The sequence below is a fragment of the Cupressus sempervirens genome, chromosome 10 (assembly GCF_028749045.1).
Source record: "Cupressus sempervirens isolate cs-2001-9-10 chromosome 10, ASM2874904v1, whole genome shotgun sequence".
NCBI lineage: Eukaryota > Viridiplantae > Streptophyta > Pinopsida > Cupressales > Cupressaceae > Cupressus > Cupressus sempervirens.
In genome coordinates this window covers 220,313,174-220,322,729 of record NC_143127.1, presented here as the reverse complement: position 1 = coordinate 220,322,729, position 9,556 = coordinate 220,313,174, and positions in this window count along the sequence as shown.

Sequence of the window (9,556 nt, the reverse complement as noted above, 5' to 3'; positions counted from 1 at the left end):
TGGAAAAATGGATGAATCTCAATTGTAGATTCATACCTAACCCTAAGCACTTAAATCTTCATAAGGAGAAAAAACCCTAAACTCTTTAGCAATTTTGTAAGGTGTAGAAGGAGCAAAGAGAATAGTTTGCATGCACAAATAGAGCATTCATGGTGGCTTAGAAGTCATGAAGTGAAGCTACAATGTAGAATAGAGGATGGAGAAGAGTATACACCAAGGAGAGATTTGATCAAGAAGAATCAAGAAGACATTGTTTAGAGGTGATCTGTTATCAAGCAATCAAGTGCTAACCACATGATCAAAGATGAAACATTTGAACAGGTGATTTTAGTCAAAATCTCTTAATAAAGTAGTCCTAATAGGTTGTATGAAATCCTTTAATAGGGTGCTTACTTAGTTGTGAGTTAAAGTCCTTTAGCAAGGCACACTTCTAACATGGTGTTGAAATCCTCTAATAAGGCAAAACCTAATAGTCTTTGTAAGCCTTTAACAAGGCATACCTTTCATAGGGTAGATCATGACTCATGATCAAAACATTGTAACCCTAATTGAATACACTTTATTACTATAGTAGTGAATATTTGTAGGTCTCATCCCAACCCCAATTTTACCTTCTCACGTGGAGGGTTTCTAGGTAATTATATTTGGTGTCATATGTGTATGATTGATGATATGTTTTACATGTTTTAGGTGTACATGCTTTACATGTTATTTTAGTTTACTCATTGAATGTATGAGATGGATGTGTGGTGAAAGTTTTATGGGTCCAATTTTAAACTACTAATTCACCTCACCCACACCCTCTCCCCCCCCCCCCCCCCCCCCAAAGTTTACTTTTCCTATTGTAATTCCAATAGATGGTACCCACAAAATGATCATGTACTAATATAAAAGTTCCTTGTAATATGATGGACTCTTTTAGGAGTAATTGTAATACATTCATTATATATTATTCCTTGTTAGGATACTTTGAATCCCTATTAGGAGATCTAGCAACCCTGTTAGGAGTTATAGAAGGTAGAAGGACCCATTGCCCAAATAGCTTCAAGGTTAAGACCACCAAATTCACTATCCAATTGATTTCTATATTATTCCTTGAAGAATAATAGAAATGAAATAACTCAAACTACTTTCTATCCTTTTAACTAGACCAAACCTTTTTTGACCTCAATACCAAATCACCAACTTCACATCCAACAATCCCTTTGATCTCTTACTCGCATTTACCACGTACTTCATCTATCACACAATTTATATACATTAATACAAGTAAAACATCCTTCCTTTATACCATAGCCTTAAAATAATTCCATGAGTTTGCCTTGAGGATTTCCTAATTAATTATAATAGGAATTCATTAAGATATTACATCTTTTTACAAATATAAAACACTATTGGCTCCTACTCATTAAAAATTCTCAAATGTGCAACCTCTGACCTTTCATACTTGTTGATGTCATAATTAGGATATCTATTATTACTATATAACTTCACTCATCATGATTCTATCCCTATCAAGAGATACAATCCAAACATCAAAAATGGCTTATTAGGTACTCTATCTACACACTATCATCTATAATTCTTGAATAACTCTCTCATGTCTTCAAATCTTTCCATGCACACTTTTCCATAGAACCAAGATACAATATATAACATATCCTAAAATTCTCTTGACTTTATTATCAATACACAGTCCATATTCAACCTCATTCTTCATCTTCTACTCTTCCAATCTTCATAGAAATAATACTATGTTGACATCAATGACAAAAATAGTCATGAATGCAACATGTCAATCATGCTAATAGTCTCTCCAATGATTAGGATACTCCCCCAAAGGAATACTATCAACATTCATGCTAATAAGTTATCCCTCTAAGATGCCCAGTTTAGGTTCCTAAAGTCAACATAAAGTTAAATCTCTTTGCTCTTCTTTCTTATAGGAAAAAGATTACAACCCAAGTGGAGTGTTCAATAGGGAAAGTGATTTCAGCATCCAATAATTTCTAAAATTCTTTCATTATTAGTAGTTCAAATATCAAATTTATGGTTTTTTCCATTTTATAAAAAGGTTTGGCATCAGACTTCAAGGTAATATTGTATGTGATGTTGTTGGGATCAAAAGTCTTTATTTCTTCATAATTCCATGCAATAATATCTCTATATTCTACAAGGAGGTGTAGCATTTCATCTCTTTTCTAGGAATTTCACATTTTTCCAATCTTGACCATTTTAGGATAATTTAATGTACCTAGATTGTATGAGTCACATGTTAGAAATAGATAATATTGAGGTGTGGGGGGTGAATTAGTATTCTAAAAACTTTTTCCCTCAACTAAATATCGTTAATAAAATTAAATTAACAATATTGAACAATAAATATAACCATGCACATAGAGAACTCATAAAACCATTATTTGTTAACTAAGGAAACTATATAGTGAAGGGAAAACACCGGTGGGGATGATACCCACTACATGATTCACTAAACAATAATATCATGTTAAGGATATTGACCTTGTTAGGAGTCTATGAAATACATATAGTGTCTCGAGTCCTTATTAGAGGACTAGGACTTGTTAGAAGCCTCAACCCTATTAGGAGTTGTTTCAAATACAATGTATGCAAGAAGATCCAACTGCCCTAACATGCAGTTATACAATTTAGTTCTTCACAAGAATATGTATGTATACAATACTTTCTTAGTACTATAATTCAGACTTCTTCTGAGAATACATCAGATCTCACATCACATAAGGCTTACATAACTTTTAGATAGTTCATACAATAGATCACATATCATACAACTTACACTTCTACTGTGCAAGATAAGATATTTACTTATACCTCACATAATAGAAAATATTTTCTATCAACCTTCATGTCTTCACATGCTTGACATAATATAAAATAACTTATAGAATAATATCCCCATAGTCAGCTCATCATGACTTATTAATTATTATTTTTCCAAAATAATTCCTTAAGCCATACAACTCTGATTACTAGTATACTTTATTCTGCTCTGTTATATACTCATACTAGTATTTCAACTATAACTCATGCCATACTATCTATACACACCTATGTACTAGCACACATCATCATGACATTTTCATAGAGTTTTCCTCAACTATTCATAAGCTAACTCTCAATGATTCATCCATAAACATCTCATCTATCTTTGTACTACATCAAACTGTCTAACACTTAGATAATTTTCTAACTCTAAATGCATAAATGAAATGTTGAATACATGTTACCATAAATGAAAACTATCAAGAAATATGTTTGAACATATTGTCAAAAATCTTCCCCTTTGGCATTGACAGAAACATTTGGAAAAATTGGCTAAGTCCCAAAATGATGTCATGTATAATAAAAAACAAATAAAGTAACTATACAAAATTTCCTTCAAAACATAACAATTTTATTCATGTTTTAATGGATCATTACATTCCTTATCACTCCTTTACATTGATACATAAATGTATTCCCCATTACATATGTTGGAACTAAAGATAGAGTAATTGAGAGGGGAGTGAATCATTTACTCACAAAAATTAATTCACAAATCCCTTAGATGTCTTAATGATCTAGTTACTGCTTTTACTCAGTAAACAACTGCTATAACTCGGTAAATTAAACTATTACTTTCTTTTCAAGAATTCATGCATGTAACTGAAAATAAAGTGAACACAAGAGAAACCAGATTTAACGAGGAAACCTAATATGAGAAAAACCACCAAGTAACTAGTCACCAATTTTTCACTCTTCTAAAGTGAGCCATATTAGGAGCCAACCCTGTTAAAGGTTACAATACACACTATTAGGTGTGACCTTGTTAGAGGATTTAATCACCCTATTAGGAGTGGCCTTGTTAGAGCTCTTTAGAAAAATTCAACTGAACTGTCACCTTGTTAGAGGATTTACAAAATGGCTATTAAACCAACTCTATTAAGAGATTTGAATTCACTACTACAATGGTTAGAAAGCAACAATGAATTGACCTGAACAAGATGTAACTAAATTTGCTGGATAAAGCATCATTAGATCCTTCTTGATCAAATATGGCTCTGCTACTCCTCAATGATCTTTGATCATCCTTTGAATCTACTTCCACAACAATTAGTTTTCATATCATATTAATTCCACATTATTCCACCTCATATTTTTGAATTCACAACTTGACTTCTTACTTATATCATTTAGGTTATCAAGTCAGCTCATTTACATGTTACATTTACCAATAAACCATTCAACAGTCGACTATAGATATTATTCTTAAACAAATAAATATCCTTTACTGGCTAACCTTGCTCGGTAAATACTACTTCAAGGAATTTCTAGAGTTAACCTTCTTGACTCGATTAACATTACAATATCTTAAAATCCTTTGGCTGCCAAGTTTACTCGATAAGAACTGCTTTTACCAAATTACATTTGATGATCGAGTGAACTCGATAAGAACTATTTTTGTCATATTTTCTTCGATTAACGAGTGAGTTCGGTAAGAACTACTTTTGTCATGTTTTCTTCAATTATTGAGTGAGCTCAGTAAGAACTAAATTTATTTGATTACCTTGAAGGCTCAGTAACCAGCTTTCTACTTGGTAGACACTACAAGCTATCTTTACTAACCTTTTGGGCTTGGTAGACACTGTCCATTGCCTTGTTGGCCTTCTGAGCTCGATAGACACTTTCCTTTGCTTTTCTAACTTTATGAGTTCGGTAGGCACTATCTGATGACTGATATGAAATTTGTGTGACATCAAAGAAAACACACAATTGAACAATTGTATCCAACATACATATACAATATACAATATATAATTTTCCTTTACATATTAATCCCCCTTTGTCTTTAATGGAAAAGGTGTCTATAACTATAACAACAGAAATTGGGTGGCGTATTGCTGATCAACTTGATATTCTAGAAAAGCAATCTACATATACAAGTTTTATTCTTTCCACTTCCTTCTTCCAATTCTCCTTCATCATATCATAAATACTAATTAGTACACATAGTACATAAGATTCCACTTTAATTGCACTCAAGTTAGTATAGGAAAATTTGTCATAGGAAGCCTTTTCTACAAGAAATTCCTCCAATTACCTCTACAAAATGTTGATCTTTGGTGACAAAATTTCTCCAAGACTAAAAAATGTCTTTCCTACCTTCTTGTGAGATTCCAAGCCTTTGATCATACTATGAATCTTCTCCACTTTAGTACCATATTCTTAAATTTAAGTCTCTAGGAGTTGTAACCTCACAATGAATTATTCAAGTTCACTCAACTTACCATTTATCTGACTCTCAAAGTTTTTTAGGTACTTGTATGATAATGTACACTATCCATGCAACCTTTCTCCTTCATCAATGATTTTTCTAAATTTTTTAATGCTTTCATCAAGTTCATTTAAGTCATTTCTCACATTGGTCCACACTACATCAAATAGTGTCGCATCATGTTTATCATGTGCTTGCACTAACGCTACTTCTACTAGAGTTGTGAATTCCTCATCAAAGGTTTTCACCAACTTCTTGGCCATTACCTATAATTTTGGATTTTTTACAGTTGTAGTAATTGTCTTCTACATTCTATCCAAGACTTCAGTTAGTGTCTTCTCCAAAGACTTTATTGATTTATTATTTTCAAATAACTTTCTTAGTGAGCTCATCAATCCTTTTTGATCTTCATCATATGATGGTATTGATACTATTGTTGCTACTAGTACTACTAGAGTTACTATAGGAATAAGAGAAACTTCTTTCTATTCTCCCTTATTCTTATCTTCCTCAACTTTCTTCTTCTCTTGTTCTAATCTTTCAGCTTTCTTCGTTTCTTCTTCTTCTTCTTTCTTCTTATTTTCTTCCTCTTCTTTCCTTTTATTTTATTCTTCTTCCTTTTTCTTTTTCTCCCCTTCTTCTACTTTCTTTTTGTTCTCTTCCTCTTCCTTTTTCTTTTCTTCATTTATCCTCTTTTCTTCTACTAACCTTTCTATTTCTTTCCTGTTCTCTTCTTCTTTGTTCCTCTCCTCTTCTTCTTTCCTTTTCTCTTCATGTTTCTTCCTTTCTTATTCCTTATCATGATTAGAGCTAGAATATGTTGTAATATTTCTAATATTTCCAATAATATTGGCTCCATATACTACAAAAGGATTCTCTTTTGCATCTACAATTATCTATGTACTATCCACTTGCATAGATTCAATACCCATAACAATATGTGGTGGTGAGAGTGCTTTTTGTGTCTCCTCTTCTTATTCCTCATTACCAGAAGGCATACTGACTTGTAAATATATTAGGCTATCAAGATTTTATTGTGCACTCATTTCTTGCATTGAGGTCACGAATTTTGCAATTGCATCCTTTGTTTCTTTCCTTACATCCTCATACTTTCCTCCCATCAAAAGAATTCATCTTCTTTTTTCCTTAGAAAGGGTTCAATACCCTTCAAAATTCTATCTGAGTACTCCTTAGACTCAACCTCAAATAGTTTATTTATCATCAAGATCCTCATATTCAGATCTTCTTCCAATACTCTCTTCTTCCTATTTATTAGCCTATTGTATAGGCCTTCAGGTATTTGATTCTAAATATTCTCAAACTTCTTATATCTCAAAGTCATGTTTCTTACACATGCATTTTCTAGCTTCATTGTATCTATATTATAGTACAAATTATAATACTTATTTAACTATACAAAATTGTCATCATTAATTATTTCCATATTTAGATTTTCTACCTTTGGTTTCCATGCTCTCTTTCTAGTTGTTGTTCTACCTTCCTATGCATCTTGTACTACTTCCCTATCTCCACCTTCATCCTCAAAACTCTTGGACTCACTTACTTGCATCATCTTCATCCTCTTTCCTAGTCCACTAGTGATCTTCTTGACCCTTTTCTTTGGTGATGGTGCATTTTCTTGCTTCACCTTCACCAATCTCTATAATTTTCTCTATGCAACAAGTGCTTCCACCTCTTATTACTTTCTTGGTTTCTTGCTTCTTGTCCTCACTAGTTGTACTTATATAAATGTGACATAAGGTATTTCTACACTCTATTTTTCAATGGTTGTAGCTTCTAAAGGTCCTGCAACAACAATTGGGGTTGTTGATATCACTTTAGACTACACACTTTCCTTGATCTCTAGTGCTATGCCTTTTACCTCATTGAATTCTTCTCGGGTCATTCTTGATTCCTTAAGGATGAAATCAATTACTTTCTCCACTTTCTTCTTTTTCTACTTGTTGTGTAGTTCTTACTAAATTACTCTCATTTTCTTCTCATCTATTCCCCATCTATAACACTTTGTGTCCTTCTTTAATTGGAGTATGATCTATGCATACCCTTCTATGAGCTCAATACTCATCTCATATCCCATGTGTTAGAAATATTAGGTATGTAAGGTTATTGAGAGGGGGGGGGGTGTGAATAAGAAACCAATAAAACTTCAACTTATTTTACCAATTAATCTTTCATAAAATATTCTAATCTAATTGAATGCATCAAAGAATGAAAGTAGTAAAAACATTAATAATGCTTTGATACAAGATATGGTGACCCAAAAATCTTCCAAATAGAAAGTAAAAATAGGGTGGGGATGATACCCACAAGCTTTAGTACTATAGTATAAAGCTGGCTAGTTAAGGTTTATAATTGATCAATTCTAATGATCTACCTTATTAGGAGCAATAACGACTATTAGGTCCACCTTGTGAAAGGATTTACAAAACATACAATGAAGTATGCACTTTGTAAAGAGATTTGTAGAAGACTATTAAGTCTACCCTATTAAATGATTTAGCTGATACAACTATTAGGATGAACCAGTGGCCGATCTCTGATCTACAACTCTAATTTTTTGGTTGAGATTCCTTTGAAATGTCAAGATTACCTTTTCATGATAGATAAAGCTTTTTTTTCCATTATAATGCTTCTTTCCTTCTTAATTCACACTTCTACTCATCATATGCTTACTTATCATCATGTTTGGATGTGATATAGCACATTACAAATATACCAATCCAAAACATAATTCACTAGAGTCGGCTACAATACAGGTCAACTATTGGCACTCATGTTTTAAAGACAAACTCAGTGAGGTATTGATACTCAACAACCATTTTCAACACTCAACATCATCATGCTATTGATAGATGTGGAAAATTGGTTCATACTAAACACTTCCAAGTAGTCTAAACTGGGTCAACACTTGTGACTCAGTGAACACTACAAAACTCAACATATAAAATGAATCACTTGGTTGACACTATATGGCTCAATCAACACTATATTTGCATCATTGCAACTACAAACTCGGTAGACACTGGAGAACATGTTTAATACTATGCAACTTGGTTAGTACTATGAAGCTTGATTTTCACTATCACTAAAAAACTTTGTAGATACTGCTCTATATGAACTGAATGTAGATTTTGAAATTTGGTAGCAACTGTAGAACATGGTAGTAACTAGATTGCTTAGTTAACACTATAAATTGCTAGATAAGCTTGATAGCTACTAAGTAGTTCACTAGGTATGAGTCACTAATGGACAAACTTGACCTCAATGTTAACAATCTCCCCCTTTGGCATTAGTGGCAAAAACACTTATCATTAATCCAAAACTCAATACTCAAAATTTTTATGTCAAAACATTCCTTTTATCTCCATCATGTGTCTTCAACTCAATAACATACTCTAGTTTTGAAAATTCTAAAAAATTGCTTTTGTAAAATATGTTTTTTGATTATCTATACATGTATTTTTATAATATTATGTTCTTCCCCCATACATATATCATTTATACACATATTATACTTCTCCTCAATATATATACATACTCCTCCTTATTATATATATATATCATTTTCTTCCCCTTTTTAACATAAATGCCAAGGTGTATACTACATGTTGATGCCAGAATGTGACAATAAGTCAAATTGTACCTTCAAAATCAATTTCATTATCTTATCCCAATTTTCCTATAAGACCTTGCTTGCATGAAATGAAATCTGTACTTCTATTGAAAACTTCATCGTGTGATCAGCTATGGAGAAGTTATTGTCATGGATGAGAGTCTTGGAATGTGCAGTGAACTTTTGTAATGTATCCATGTTTGGCAAAATCATGTCTTGGATGTCTACAAGTGTGGCCCTTATCCTGGCTTCTTCTATTATAAATTATGCTTGCAAATTTTTCAGATAGCTGATCTTTGAATATTGAGTAGAACTATAGCTTGGGTCAAGTGACAATTGGTGTGCACTTTCCTTCAAGTCTTCATATATCTTAGATAGTTTATCCTAGATTTCCTAGGTGAAGATAGATGTATCACATGACTTATTGAATAGTGAAGTAACATTATTTTTAGATGTTTCCAATGAATTGAGAATAGTAGACAATTCTACTTGATTTATTGCAATTTTCTATGCTATCTACTCCAATACTTTATTCTCAAATTTCCTCTCTGCTCTTTGTAGAAACTTCTCTTGTCCATTGATATCTTCATTAAATTTTTGGGCAACTTCTGCTAACTAAACCAGAATAG